Source organism: Arachis ipaensis, chromosome B10 (assembly GCF_059453495.1).
Source record: "Arachis ipaensis isolate K30076 ecotype BB chromosome B10, ASM5945349v1, whole genome shotgun sequence".
NCBI lineage: Eukaryota > Viridiplantae > Streptophyta > Magnoliopsida > Fabales > Fabaceae > Arachis > Arachis ipaensis.
Window position 1 is genome coordinate 72596131 of NC_142435.1, and position 15008 is coordinate 72611138.

The 15008-nt window shown below is 38.1% G+C and overlaps 1 non-coding gene across 1 annotated transcript; it reads left to right on the top strand.

Annotated features, from left to right (window-relative positions):
* The first annotated feature begins 3253 nt into the window (after window positions 1-3253).
* LOC148580401 (small nucleolar RNA R71) lies at window positions 3254-3357 on the top strand. Its single transcript, XR_015894926.1, has one exon. It is a non-coding gene; the product is annotated as a small nucleolar RNA R71 (small nucleolar RNA).
* Window positions 3358-15008: the final 11651 nt, after the last annotated feature.

A 15008-nucleotide genomic window follows, 5' to 3' on the forward strand; every position in this document is an offset into this window, starting at 1 on the left:
TGGTCTTATCCTCTCTAACTGCATTTGCATAGAATTCTTTGATGAGGTTTCCATTGATCTTCCCCTCTGGACTGGTGAGCAATTGCCACCCCCTCTGTTCGATTTTTCTCCAAATCTGTGGTGATTCATTGGCATTGATTTGGAAGATTAACTCTGGCAATATCTTTCTGGCCCTTATCCACTCAAATTCATGCTCATGAAAGGCAGTCTTGAATCTCTTGTCATCAAAAGGAGCACTCACCATAGGTTCCTTCCTCTTTTTCCTCTTTGAGCTTGATGATGCCATGACTTGAGTTGTTGTTTGATGGGGTTTGAGGCTTCGGATAGATGAAGAGTGGGTTGGTTAAAGCAATGTGTGATGAAGGGTTTAGTGTGCCCATAGAAGTGTGGAGAGTGGGGATTTGAATGTGAGGAGTGAGCATGCACTAAGGTTCACTTATATAAGAAACTCATGAGTGAATGAAGGGTGTGGATTGCATGAATGTTTACTAGATGGACGGATGGGCTTGTTTATGAAGGAAAGACAAGGATCATCATTTAATGAGAGTGATTGGTTCGGTCTTCTAGGGTCTTCTTTCTCCAATGTTGCATGGCAGTGTTTCCCCATGCGTTCCCTCTTGAGACATGTGTGTAGTGCTCTTCATTAAGTGGCAAAGTCTCCCCCATTTAATTTTCCAATCAATCCCTTTTCATGCTTCTTTTCCTTTCCTATAAAGATTTGAAATAAGGAAATTAATATCATAAAAAAAAATAAACTCTAAGGCTAGAATAAAATGAAAGAAAGGATTTGATTGTTAATTTATGAATTCCAACTAACTAACTAACTATTAGTGGGTCCTTATATGCATTTTGGTGGCACCATGAGGTGACACCAAACTTAGTTTGGATCATTGTGATGGAAGTTTTATGTTCAAAGCTCCCAAGACTAGCATGCATCTTGGTTTGCTTTGAACACCAAACTTGTTCCTCACTATATTCTGCATAAGAAGATTTTCACCAATTGTTTGTAAAGTTTGGATTGAAGCTCATAAAGATTGACTTATTCATTATCATTTGAAAGCATATAAAACACGGGTTGCCTCCCATGAAGCGCTTCTTTAGCGTCACTAGCTTGACGTTTTTCCTTCATCATGGTGGTTGGTAGTGCTTAAAGTCCTCCCCTCTTGCTGTGGACTTGTATCCATTGGTTGGATCAATGATCTCCACATGTTCCAGGGAAAGAACTCTGTTGATGGTGAAGACCTTAGGTAATTGAGATGGCATAGTAGGGAGATTAGGGGGAATATCTGGGAAGTAAGCTGAGACAACTCTATCCCCTGGAGAGAAGTCTTCCGTAGGGATCTTCTTGTTCCTTCATCTCCTTGGTACCTTCTTCTTTGTTTCTTTTGAGGTTGCCTTCCCCTTGGTGACCTTTTTTCTCCAAGGAGATGTGATGCTGTCTTCACCTGCCTCTAGAGGTTTAGGTTCCTCCAACTTTTCTTTGAGCTGTGGCAATTGCTGTTTTCCTTGTTTATCAATTGAGGGGGTTTCAGAATGAACTGGCTGTGCTTCAGTGCTTGTCTCCTCCTTCAGTGTCTCCTTATCGTTTATGCTTAGTTCCTTATCCTCTTGATTTGTTTCTTGTGAGAGTTTGAAGACATTGAAGCTGAGTCGTTCATCATGGATTCTCAATATTAGCTCCCCTTTCTCTACATCGATAAGTGCTCTGGCCGTAGCTAGGAATGGTCTTCCCAATATGATTGGGTGAGTGTGACTTTCTTCCATGTCCAGAATGACAAAGTCTGTTGGGAGAAAGTACTTCCCAACCTTTAGCGACACATTTTCCACCACTCCTATTGCTTGCTTTTGAGTTTTGTCAGCCAGTCTGATAATGACATCTGTGGGTATTATCTCATTAATCTGCAGCCTCTTCACCAGGGATAAAGGCAGTAAGCTGATGCTGGCCCCCAAATCACATAGTGCTCTATCGAACATAGTTTCACCTATGGCACAAGGGATATGAAAACTTCCTGGGTCTCTTCTTTTTGTAGGCAACTCAGGTTGAATAAGGGCACTACATTCCTTGTTCATCACTATAGTCTGCCCTCCCTTGAGTGAGCTTTTCCTGGGAAGAAGTTCCTTCATATACTTGATGAATGCAGGCATTTGTTAAATTGCCTTGATGAATGGTATGTTCACATGCAGAGATGCAAACAAGTCTAGGAACCTTGAGTATATTCTTTTTTCCACAGCACCATTGAGCAGTTGAGGGAATGGTGCATAGAGCTTTAGCAGCTCTTGTTGTGAGATTTCTGGTTCCTTGTGATCTCTATCCTCCTCCTTTGTTGAGTTGTCTTCAGGTTGTTTGCACATTTTGCCTTGCTTGTCTTCAATCTCTTGATCACTTGTAGTGACCATTTTGCAATCTTCCCATCTTACTTTCTTTGCTTCTCCCTTGGGGTTTTTCTCTGTGTCACTTGGGAAGCTATCAGTAGGTTTGGGAATTTTCTCAGCTAAATATCCCACCTGGAATTCCAGCTTCCTAATGGTCTCTCCCTGGTTCTTAATATTGGCTCGCACCTCCTCTTTGAACACCTTATTTTCTTGAATCTCTTGGCATATTCCTTCAAGTAAGGTTTCAATCTTAGAGAGCTTGTCATCAATTGATGAGTGATTCGGAGCAGATGTGCTGTTTTGGTTTTGATAAGTGTGTGGAGACGTGTTGTTGTGGGGGTGTTGAGATGTCCTCTGGGTGAATTGCTGGTGAGCTGCATTGTTGTTGGAGTTGTAACGTCTCTGGTCTTGGTTTTGATCTTGCTCACTTCCCCACCCAAAGTTTGGGTGGTTTCTCCATCCAGGGTTGTAAGTCTTGGAGTATGGATCATAGTTTTTCCTTGGTGAATTCCTAATGTAGTTGGCTTGCTCCTGACTCCCCTCTGCTTCTTCATTCACTCCTTCTTGGATTGTTGATGAAGATGAGATTGCTGCTACTTGGTTCCTCTCCATCTTCTTGGTGAGGTCAGCTAGCTGCTGGGTAATGAGCTTGTTTTGGGCCAACAGAGCATCTACATTGTTTAGCTCCATCACTCCTCTTGTGTTCCCTCTTTCGGAAGCATAGAAGTAGTCGTTTTCTGCTACTGTTTCAATAACATCTATGGCTTCCTCAATGGTCTTCTTCTTGTTCAAGGATCCTCCAGATGAATGGTCCACGGCCTTCTTTGACTCATAAGAGAGCCCTTCATAGAAAATGTGCAGCTGGACCCATTCGTTGAACATGTCAGGTGGACACCTCCTTGTTAAGTCCTTGAACCTCTCCCATGCTTCATACAGAGTCTCACCATCTTGTTGCCTGAAAGTTTGAACCTCAGCTCTCAGCCTATTGATTCGTTGAGGAGGGTAAAATCTTGCTAAGAATTTGTTCACCACATCTTCCCAAGTTGTCAAGCTCTCCCTTGGGAAAGATTCCAGCCACTTGGCTGCCTTGTCCCTGAGTGAGAAAGGAAATAAGAGCAGTCTATAGGCGTCAGGATGAACACCATTAGATTTCACTGTCACATATTCTCAGGAAGGTGGCCAAATGTTGATTGGGATCTTCTTGAACACCTCCTCCAAACGAACAGTTGTTCTGGACAAGGGTGATGAGCTGTGGTTTAAGTTCAAAGTTGTTGGCATGGATTGTTAGCTTTTGGATGCTACTTCCACAATTTCCTGGGTTTGGATTAATGTAAGAGCCCAAAACTCTTCTATCCTCCCCAGCATGATTTGCTCCACCTCCTCTGCCATGGTTGTGAGTCTCTTCTTCATGATGATTTTCCATGTTTTCTTCCATGTTTGGTTCAAAGTATTCCTCAAAGTGTTCTTCCTCTTCTTCACCACCAACTACACGTTTTTCTTTTGCCTCCCTCCTTAGTCTAAGGAAGGTTCTCTCAGGTTCAGAATCAAAGGAAGTTGAAGCCCCGCTTCTTCTCCCTGTCATACAACCAACAAGTACAAGCAAAGGAAATAGATGAAGACAGTATTTGTGTCAGAATTACTGTTAGTTGTGGGTGATGCAATATATCAAACAGTTAGTGGGTTGGCAAACAGAATTGAAAATAACAAAGAAAAACAAAAGAGTAGAGGGTGAAGGGAAGAAGTTTAACTAAAACAAAAAGTAAATCACTCAAATAGAAAATGAAATTCACAAAATAAAAATGCTCAATCTAGTGATCTTCCAATTTAATCATTGTTGATGCACAATCAATCCCCGGCAACGGTGCCATAAACTTGATGCACGAAAAACTTGTCTCTCAACAAATCTCCTTTCCGCAAGTGTACCGAATTTGTCGTCAAGTAAAAACTCACAATAGAGTGAGGTCGAATCCCACAAGGATTGATTGATCAAGCAACTTTAATTAGAAGAATGTTCTAGTTGAGCGAATCCAGAATTTGGGTTGAGAGTTGCAGAAAATAAAAATGGCGGGAATGTAAATAACAGAAAAGTAAATGCTAGAATTAAAGAACCGGAAGTAAATGACTGAAAATAAATTGCAGAATTGTAAATGGGAATGGGGGATTTGCTCATAAAAGTAAATGGCAGAAATTAAAGAGAATGGGTAAGATCAGAGATGGGGAGTTCATTGGACTTAGGAGATGTTGCAATTCTCTGGATCAAGTTCATTTTCATCTCTTCCTCAATCAATGCACTCATTGATCTCCTTGGAAATCTTAAGTGATTGAATTACAATTTCTTGCAATTCAATCTCTCAAATCTTGATCAATAGCCAATTCCTTGGTCAATTTCTCATGAGAAGAGATGAAGTATTGAGAGGGTTATAGTCACATACCCATCCAAACCCAATTTGGTCCAGCATGAGAAAGCATTTCTAGCTTGATCTCTTCATTCCTCTTTCAAGGTTCAAAAGAGATCCAAGTTTGAGTAGCTTCTCATCCAAGATAACTAATCAATTGGATGAAGATCGAAAGCTTTCAAGTAAAATCAAGAGGAAAGATAGAAGAAGAATAATGAAAATTAGTATTGATCCATCAAATTACAACAGAGCTCCCTAACCCAATGAAAGGGGTTTAGTTGTTCATAGCTCTTGAAAATAAAAACAAAGATGGAGAATACATCATAAAACTAGAAATTGCAAAGAAAGTAAAATACAGAGAGTAGTTCTCTTTTTCCCAGCCTCCAAAACTTCTTCTCAATTCAAAGCTACTCCAATATATACTACTCTTCTCAGCTTCTAGTGTGATTCTTCAAGTCTTGGGCCTTTGGATCTTGAGTTTGAAGCAGTTCTTTTATTTATTTGGGCTTGGCTTTACTTGAAGAGAGAAAGTGCGAAGTGGGCGGAGACTTTAGTTCAGGACGTTAGGGGTGTTAATATTGAGTGAGAATATAAGTTTGAGAACGTTAGTGACACTTAACATTGTCACTAACGTTCCAATGCACCCCTTTGCCTCACGTTAAAACCTAGGTTAACGTGGCTTTTAACGTTGCCTTGTGAACCTTCGAGAACGTTAGTGACACTCAACATTGTCACTAACGTTCCAGTGTGCCCCTTCTTGCTTCACGTTAAAGCCCACGTTAACTAGGTTAACGTGTCTTCTAACGTGGCCCTTGCCATCCTTCGAGAACGTTAGTGACATTCAACATTGTCACTAACGTTCCAATGTGCCCCTAGGTCTCACGTTAGAGTCCACATTAACTAGGTTAATGTGGCTTCTAACGTGGCCATCTTTAGCCATCCCAACGTTAGTGACAATGTTGAGTGTCACTAACATTGGCTCATCTTTCATTCCTCATCGTTAGCTTCCACGTTAACCAAGTTAACGTGAAAGTTAACGTGACTCTTGGGGGTTGTGTGGTTGCTTCAACGTTAGTGACAATGTTGAGTGTCACTAACGTTGTCGACAACTCTTCATCCCTTACGTTAGTTCCCACGTTAACCAAGTTAACGTGGGAGTTCACGTGGTACTTTGCACCATAGGCCAACGTTAGTGACAATGTTGAGTGTCACTAACGTTGGCTTCTCTTCCCCCCTTAACGTTAGAGGCCACGTTAACTAGGTTAACGTGGCTTCTAACGTGGCCACGTTAAGCCACTTATGAGTAATTGCCAACGTTAGTGACAATGTTAAGTGTCACTAACGTTGGCTCAACTTCTCTTTTCCACGTTAGATTTCACGTTAACTTAGTTAACGTGACTCTCTAACGTGGGCATTGATGGCTTTTTGAGCGTGTTATTGGCAATCACTTTTCTCATTAACCTTGCAAGTTACCTCCCCTTTTCTTGCTTCCTTTTGGTCCTGAAATCAAGCAATAAAGTGCATCAAAGCTCTACTCCAAGTCATGAGTAATGCAACATAATAATTGTCACTAAACTTATGCAAAATCCTCATGAAATTATGTAAAATGCACAATGTATGCTTGAATCAAGGCATAGGTGAATATCTACCCAAAACTAGCTTATTTCCTAAAGAAATGCATGAAACTAACCTAAAAACAGTAAAGAAAAGGTCAGTGAAACTGGCCAAGATGCCCTGGCATCATACCTCAATTATCATTAATTCAAATAACAATTTATGACATGGAATAATTCATAAATCAAATTATAATAATCAATTCAAATGTTGGAATAAATAAATAAAAGTAAAACTAAAATAAAAGAACATTAAACCTGGGATCCAGAGTTACTCTTAAAACAAGAAGAAATCCTAAATCCTAAAAGAGAGAGAGAGAAGTTCTCCCTCTCAACTAAATCTAAATCATTGAAAGGTAAAATATGCGAGCTCCCTTTGAATGGGTGCATTCTCACACTTTATAACCTCTGGTCTATGCTGTCTGTACTTGGATTTGGGCCAAAAAGGGCTTCAGAATTCGCTGGGGGCGCATTCTGTAAATTCTGATACGTGGCCCCTGTCACGCGTCCGCGTGGGTCATGCGATCGCGTCATTTGGAGCTTTTCCTTGCCACGCGGTCGCGTCAGTCATGCGACCGCGTCATATGCGTTCTGCTTAAGGCGCGCGGTCGCGTCAGTCATGCGGCCACGTCGCTGCTGATTCGTGCTTGGCACGCGATCGCGTCGTACATGCGATCGCGTGGATACCAGTTTCCTTAAAGCTCCGTTTTGCTTTCTCCTTCCATTTTAGTATGTTTCCTTTTCCATCCTTTGAGTCATTCTGCCTTAGAAAATCTGAAACTACTCAACACACTAATCACGGCATCGAATGAAAATAAAGGTAATTAAATTAATTAATTTTAAAGCTTAGGAAACATGTTTTTCACAATATGACATAATAAGGAAGGGAAAGTGAAACCATACAATTAATGTGAATAAGTAGGTGAAGGATTGGATAAATTACTCAAATTAAGCACAAAAGAACTCATGAAATATGGGTTTATCACACATCCTCATTGTAGCTTGTAACGACCCAATTTTCAGTACGCCTAGGACATACCAGAAACTGAGTGCTACCAATTTGTCATCCTAATTATTATCTATTATTTATTATATGAGCCTGATTCGTTGTTAAAAGCATAGTTAGTTAGCGAGGTACTTTTTTTTTTTTGAAAATGTTTGAATTAATAAACAGAATCATTTATAATCAATTCACAAATAATAACAGATAAAACAATTATAAACAACCACACATAAATATATCACAAGTAGCTAGCAATATTCGATGATCCAGCCTTTATTAGAATATAGACTATTAGTTAGAACACCCCTAGATATAGCTAGATAATAACTATATACATATACATACATACAACATCCCAGGTCCTGACCTGTTCAAGAGGTCCCTAAGCTGGCACCTAGGCTAGCCTAGACTCTATACTCACCTAGTCCCTCTAAACTACTAAACTGAGGGAAAGTAGGTTCTAAGTCTTCACAACTCAAGTCAGGTGGAACGTCATCAAAAGATAGAACATCATCTGCTACTTCCCTGCACGATCAGACTTTTCCACAGGACGTCTCTCTGGTAACTCATGAAGTAGCCACACAACAGGAGTCTCGTACACAGGATTTAAGTTGAAGTTCAAGAACAAACGGGGTGTAAACATTGGCTGGTCTCACAGTATATACATATAAACAGAGAACAATATTCACCCTAGACTCAGAAGACTACCTAGAGAGGAATCCTCTTTACAGAACAGTCATCAGCAAACTACGGAAGGGTACTCATGCTTCCATCTAAAGGGGGAAGGGAGAGAGAAGGGGTAAGAACTGGGAAGTTCTTAGTAGGACCGGGGTTATTAGTTAAGTACATTAATTTGTGTCGCTTAGCAGATATATAGCAGAATACTGAGAAATAGTGAACAGAAGATACAGATAAATGGACAAAATAGAGAAAACAGAAAGCAAAACACAAACAAAAGAATACAAGAAAACAAAACACAGACACAGTGAATAAAATACAAACAAAGAAAGCATACATTCATTCAACAATCATAACAGAGAAAATGCACAACCAAGTATGATGCATGTTTGTCCTATGCAGGCCATGAGCTCACGTGTCGGTTTACACCCTGCAGCCCGACATTATCCAGGAACTAGTCCTAGATATGGCTTATTCTCTGTAGGTGAACTTCGGCCTACAGAAATAGCACTCCCGTAAGTGAACTTCGGCTTACAGGAATAGTCTAAACACAACACAATAACTTTCTGTAGGTGAACTTCGGCCTACAGAAATAACACCTCTGTAAGTGAACTTCGGCTTATAGAAAAAGTCTAATTACAGCACAACAACTTTCTGTAGGTGAACTTCGGCCTACAGAAATGACACCTCTATAAGTGAACTTCGGCTTACAGGAATCACAACTCTCTGTAGGTGAACTTCGGCCTACAGGAGCAACACCCTGAGATACACAATTGATATTCACTGTAGGTGAACTTCGGCCTACAAGAATAACAACTCACTGTAGGTGAACTTGGGCCTAAAGCACCTCTAGGGCCAACAGAAAAGCAGCAGATGAATATACAAATATCTCTGGAGTTGCCTTAACGCAACAAATGACCTTTCAACAGGCCCTCTGCTTGTTCTCTATTCTCTTTATCATATTACTCTTTTCACTTTGTCTTTTTACTCTGCTCTGATTACTCTGTTCTTTGTATCTCTTTACTTTTTTTTGATTACTCTTTCCTCTGTATCTATATTACTCTTTTTCTCTTTATCTCTTTACTTTACTCTGGTTGCCCTGTTCTCTGTGTTTCTCTACTCTGCTCTGATTTCTCTGTTTAACGTATGTATTTAAAGCTTATGTAAATTTCGGTATGAATAGTTAGTCTGTCCCACGTATAGGTTCATTAAGTCTATACTGAAATAGTTTAACTTTTCATATAATACCTAACCCTAGTCGCAACTTAAGGACTAACTATGTTGCCCTAGTTCATTCACTAATTTCTGTTTGTTTTTCTATCATTAAAACCTTACATACTTTGTCCTTAATTTTTATCTCTTCTTTAACTTCTTATCTTTCCATTATCTTTACCTCACTAATATATTATTACCACTCCCTAAGTATTTTATGAAGGTAATTATGAGATTCTGCACTTAAAGTTGTCTTTCTAAGGCTTTTACAGAAAACTGCCTTTTCCGCATTATTTTATTATTTTTATTAAAATATTATTTTTAATTAAATATTATTATTTAATATTTTATTATTATTTATTATTTTATCATTAAATTTTCGAAAATTAACTTACTTTTACTTTTAACCTTTAAAATTCACTTTTTACCACCCGTAACTTTTAATATTTCTACTTTAACCACCCTAACTTTCAGAAATTACCAAATAACCCCTCAAACACCAAAATAATTACAACCTTGCCCTTTCTAAGATATAAAAGGTGTTCTTCAATGTTCTTCACCACAATCAAAGTGTTCTTCATGTTCTTCATAAATTCTTCGGATTCTTTCTCTGTTTTTACCTGTTTTTCAGTCTTTTCAGCAACCGATTTTTCCCATAATTCAAAATAAAATTGAAGCCACTAAAACCCCATCTTTTCTACATGATTTTAACACAAATTGAACCTCAATTTAAGCTTAGGGTTTCGTTTTTCCAGCTGCCCAAGAACATGAACTTTAAAGCTTAAATTTCATCAAAATTTCACCAAATTTTCACCAAGAATCAATCATATATGCAACCAATTTTTAGCACAGCCAAATAATACAACATTCACACAACTCAAAAATAAATAATCAAGATTAATTTCATGACACCCTACCTTGATTTGCTGCTCCAAATCCGGTTACTCTTTGAAGTGTTCTTAAAGCAATTTTTCCTCCTAAAACACATCAAGAACAACTTTAAATCCACAAACTCTCAACTGACCAAATCTCCCTCAGCATGTTAGGAAGAGATATCTCACCTTAGACTTGCTGGAAATTAATGTTTCTTGGCCCTCAAGTCAAGTTAAGCATGATTCCTAAGGAAGAACATCAAGAAAACACATGTTTTGCATGGTTTTCCTTGAAAACCGAATTGAAGAGGGAGGGAGACAACCATATAACCTTATTTCCAGCCTTGATAAGTCACATGGTTATGTAGAGGAAGAAGAGAGGATCATTTTGGTGAAATCAGAGTTTTGATTTGAGTTTTAGTTCAGAAGAAATCAAGCTTTGAAGATTAAGTGTTCATGAAAGTTTCTCTCTTTTCTCTCTTGTTATTTTCGGCCAAAATGATGAAATGAGACAGCCTTGGAGGTCTTGGGGGTGTAGGGTGAGTTGTGATTGGTTGGCTTGGAGGTGGGTTAAAATAATATTAAAATATCTCAGGTGTATAACTACTAAAACTAGATGTATCAGAACACTTGTAAAAACATCTCTAAAAATTATTTTCTGAGCTACTAGCATAAATGACACTAGTAACATATTTATTATGAGAATAAAACATGTATGATGAGGCTTTAGCATTGCTAAAGTCATCAGAGAGTGCTGGTGCTAAGCTGCACCAGTAAACCGTAAACCCGGTTAAACCGATTTTCCTGTTTTTAACTAAAACAGACCAGGTAACCTTATAATATCGTTCAAGCATTTTCTAATACTAATATAATGATAATATTATACTATTATCTCTCTCCTCTCATGAATCAACTCCGGTTCATCATACAGAGACTATTTACGAAAACCAGAATCAAAACTGCCAACCGATACAGTTCAAAAACTAGGTTCTTCGTGACCGCGTTATCGAGCTTGCCTTAGAAAAGGTTCTATCTTAAGGATGACATAATGACAATGAGTATCGAGATACTTGTTGATATAGAAGAGGTGTTCTCTTTACTGATCTTCCGGAGAAATCCGTGACTTTAGAAAAGATCTCGCATACTCGAAAATCAGGGTTGTTACATTCTACCCTCCTAAAAAAAAATTTTGCCCTCAAAATTTCTACCACGTGAAGAATCCATCTTCAAGTGATCTACTTTCTTCAAGCCATCCTGACGAAGAGGTAGGTCCGTTCCTTACAGCATCCAAATCTAACATAGTCAATGCCATGTATATCATAACAGCTATTAGGATAGCTGGTCTTACATCGATTCGTCGTTCGGATCTCGAATAAACCATGCCTATTCACAGTCATTGAGGTCTTATTCGCACCAAACAATCAACATTAAGGTGATCAGTCTTAATATCTCAAGTTTGGCACGAACATTCCCCAAATGAGCACTCATAGACATTCATGCCAAATGTATCTTGAAGATACCCTAACAGCATGAGACACACAAGCAGAGTATGCAATGAAGCATAGTCAGTCCACTCCCCAGGCTCTACTGGGAATGAACTGCTCTGATACCAAATTGTAACGACCCAATTTTCAGTACGCCTAGGACATACCAGAAACTGAGTGCTACCAATTTGTCATCCTAATTATTATCTATTATTTATTATATGAGCCTGGTTCGTTGTTAAAAGCATAGTTAGTTAGCGAGGTACTTTTTTTTTTGAAAACGTTTGAATTAATAAACAGAATCATTTATAATCAATTCACAAATAATAACAGATAAAACAATTATAAACAACCACACATAAATATATCACAAGTAGCTAGCAACATTCGATGATCCAGCCTTTATTAGAATATAGACTGTTAGTTAGAACACCCCTAGATATAGCTAGATAATAACTATATACATATACATACATACAACATCCCAGGTCCTGACTTGTTCAAGAGGTCCCTAAGCTGGCACCTAGGCTAGCCTAGACTCTATACTCACCTAGTCCCTCTAAACTACTAAACTGAGGGAAAGTACGTTCTATGTCTTCACAACTCAAGTCAGGTGGAACGTCATCAAAAGATAGAACACCATCTGCTACTTCCCTGCACGATCAGACTTTTCCACAGGACGTCTCTCTGGTACCTCATGAAGTAGCCACACAACAGGAGTCTCGTACACAGGATTTAAGTTGAAGTTCAAGAACAAACGGGGTGTAAACATTGGCTGGTCTCACAGTATATACATATAAACAGAGAACAATATTCACCCTAGACTCAGAAGACTACCTAGAGAGGAATCCTCTTTACAGAACAGTCATCAGCAAACTACGGAAGGGTACTTATGCTTCCATCTGAAGGGGAAAGGGAGAGAGAAGGGGTAAGAACTGGGGAGTTCTTAGTAGGGCCGGGGTTATTAGTTAAGTTTATTAATTTGTGTCGCTTAGCAGATATATAGCAGAACACTGAGAAATAGTGAACATAAGATACAGATAAATAGAGAAAATAGAGAAAACAGAAAGCAAAACACAAATAAAAGAATACAAGAAAACAAAACACAGACACAGTGAATAGAATACAAACAAAGAAAGAATACATTCATTCAACAATCATAACAGAGAAAATGCACAACCAAGTATGATGCATGTCTGTCCTATGCAGGCCATGAGCTCACGTGTCGGTTTACACCCTGCAGCCCGACATTATCTAGGAACTAGTCCTAGATATGGCTTATTCTCTGTAGGTGAACTTCGGCCTACAGAAATAGCACTCCCGTAAGTGAACTTCGGCTTACAGGAATAGTCTAAACACAACACAACAACTTTCTGTAGGTGAACTTCGGCCTACAGAAATAACACCTCTGTAAGTGAACTTCGGCTTATAGAAAAAGTCTAATTACATCACAACAACTTTCTATAGGTGAACTTCGGCCTACAGAAATGACACCTCTATAAGTGAACTTCGGCTTACAGGAATCGCAACTCTCTGTAGGTGAACTTCGGCCTACAAGAGCAACACCCTGAGATACACAATTGATATTCACTGTAGGTGAAATTCGGCCTACAGGAATAACAACTCAGTGTAGGTGAACTTGGGCCTACAGCACCTCTAGGGCCAACAGAAAAGCAGCAGATGAATATACAAATATCTCTGGAGTTGCCTTAACGCAACAAATGACCTTTCAACAGGCCATCTGCTTGTTCTCTATTCTCTTTATCATATTACTCTTTTTACTTTGTCCTTTTACTCTGCTCTGATTACTCTGTTCTCTGTATCTCTTTACTTTTTTCTGATTACTCTTTCCTCTGTATCTATATTACTCTTTTTCTCTTTATCTCTTTACTTTACTCTGGTTGCCCTATTCTCTGTGTTTCTCTACTCTGCTCTGATTTCTCTGTTTAACGTATGTATTTAAAGCTTAAGTAAATTTCGGTATGAATAGTTAGTCTGTCCCAAGTATAGGTTCATTAAGTCTATACTGAAACAGTTTAACTTTTCATATAATACCTAACCCTAGTCGCAACTCAAGGACTAACTATGTTGCCCTAGTTCGTTCACTAATTTCTGTCTGTTTTTCTGTCATTAAAACCTTACATACTTTTTCTTTGATTTTTATCCCTTCTTTAACTTCTTATCTTTCCTTTATCTTTGCCTCACTAATATGTTATTACCACTCCCTAAGTGTTTTATGAAGGTAATTATGAGATTCTGCACTTAAAGTTGTCTTTCTAAAGCTTTTACAGAAAACTGCCTTTTCCGCATTATTTTATTATTTTTATTAAAATATTATTTTTAATTAAATATTATTATTTAATATTTTATTATTATTTATTATTTTATCATTAAATTTTCGAAAATTAACTTACTTTTACTTTTAACCTTTAAAATTCACTTTTTACCACCCGTAACTTTTAATATATCTACTTTAACCACCCTAACTTTCAGAAATTACCAAATAACCCCTCAAACACCAAAATAATTACAACCTTGCCCTTTCTAAGATCTAAAAGGTGTTCTTCAATGTTCTTCACCACACTCAAAGTGTTCTTCATGTTCTTCATAAATTCTTCAGATTCTTTCTCTGTTTTTACCCGTTTTTCAGTCTTTTCAACAATCGATATTTACCATAATTCAAAATAAAATTACAGCCACTAAAACCCCATCTTTTCTACATGATTTTAACACAAATTGAACCTCAATTTAAGCTTAGGGTTTCGTTTTTCCAGCTGCCCAAGAACATGAACTTTAAAGCTTAAATTTCATCAAATTTCATCAAAATTTCACCAAATTTTCACCAAGAATCAATCATATATGCAACCAATTTTTAGAACAGCCAAATAATACAACATTCACACAACTCAAAAACAAATAATCAAGATTAATTTCATGACACCCTACCTTGATTTGCTGCTCCAAATCCGGTTACTCTTTGAAGTGTTCTTAAAGCACTTTTTCCTCCTAAAACACATCAAGAACAACTTTAAATCCACAAACTCTCAACTGACCAAATCTCCCTCATCACGTTAGGAAGAGATATATCACCTTAGACTTGCTAGAAATTAGCGTTTCTTGGCCCTCAAGTCAAGTTAAGCATGATTCCTAAGGAAGAACATCAAGAAAACACATGTTTTGCATGGTTTTCCTTGAAAACCGAATTGAAGAGGGAAGGAGACAGCCATCTAACCTTATTTCCAGCCTTGATAAGTGACATGGTTATGTAGAGGAAGAAGAGAGGATCATTTTAGTGAAATTAGAGTTTTGATTTGAGTTTTAGTTCAGAAGAAATCAAGCTTTGAAGATTAAGTGTTCATGAAAGTTTCTCTCTTTTC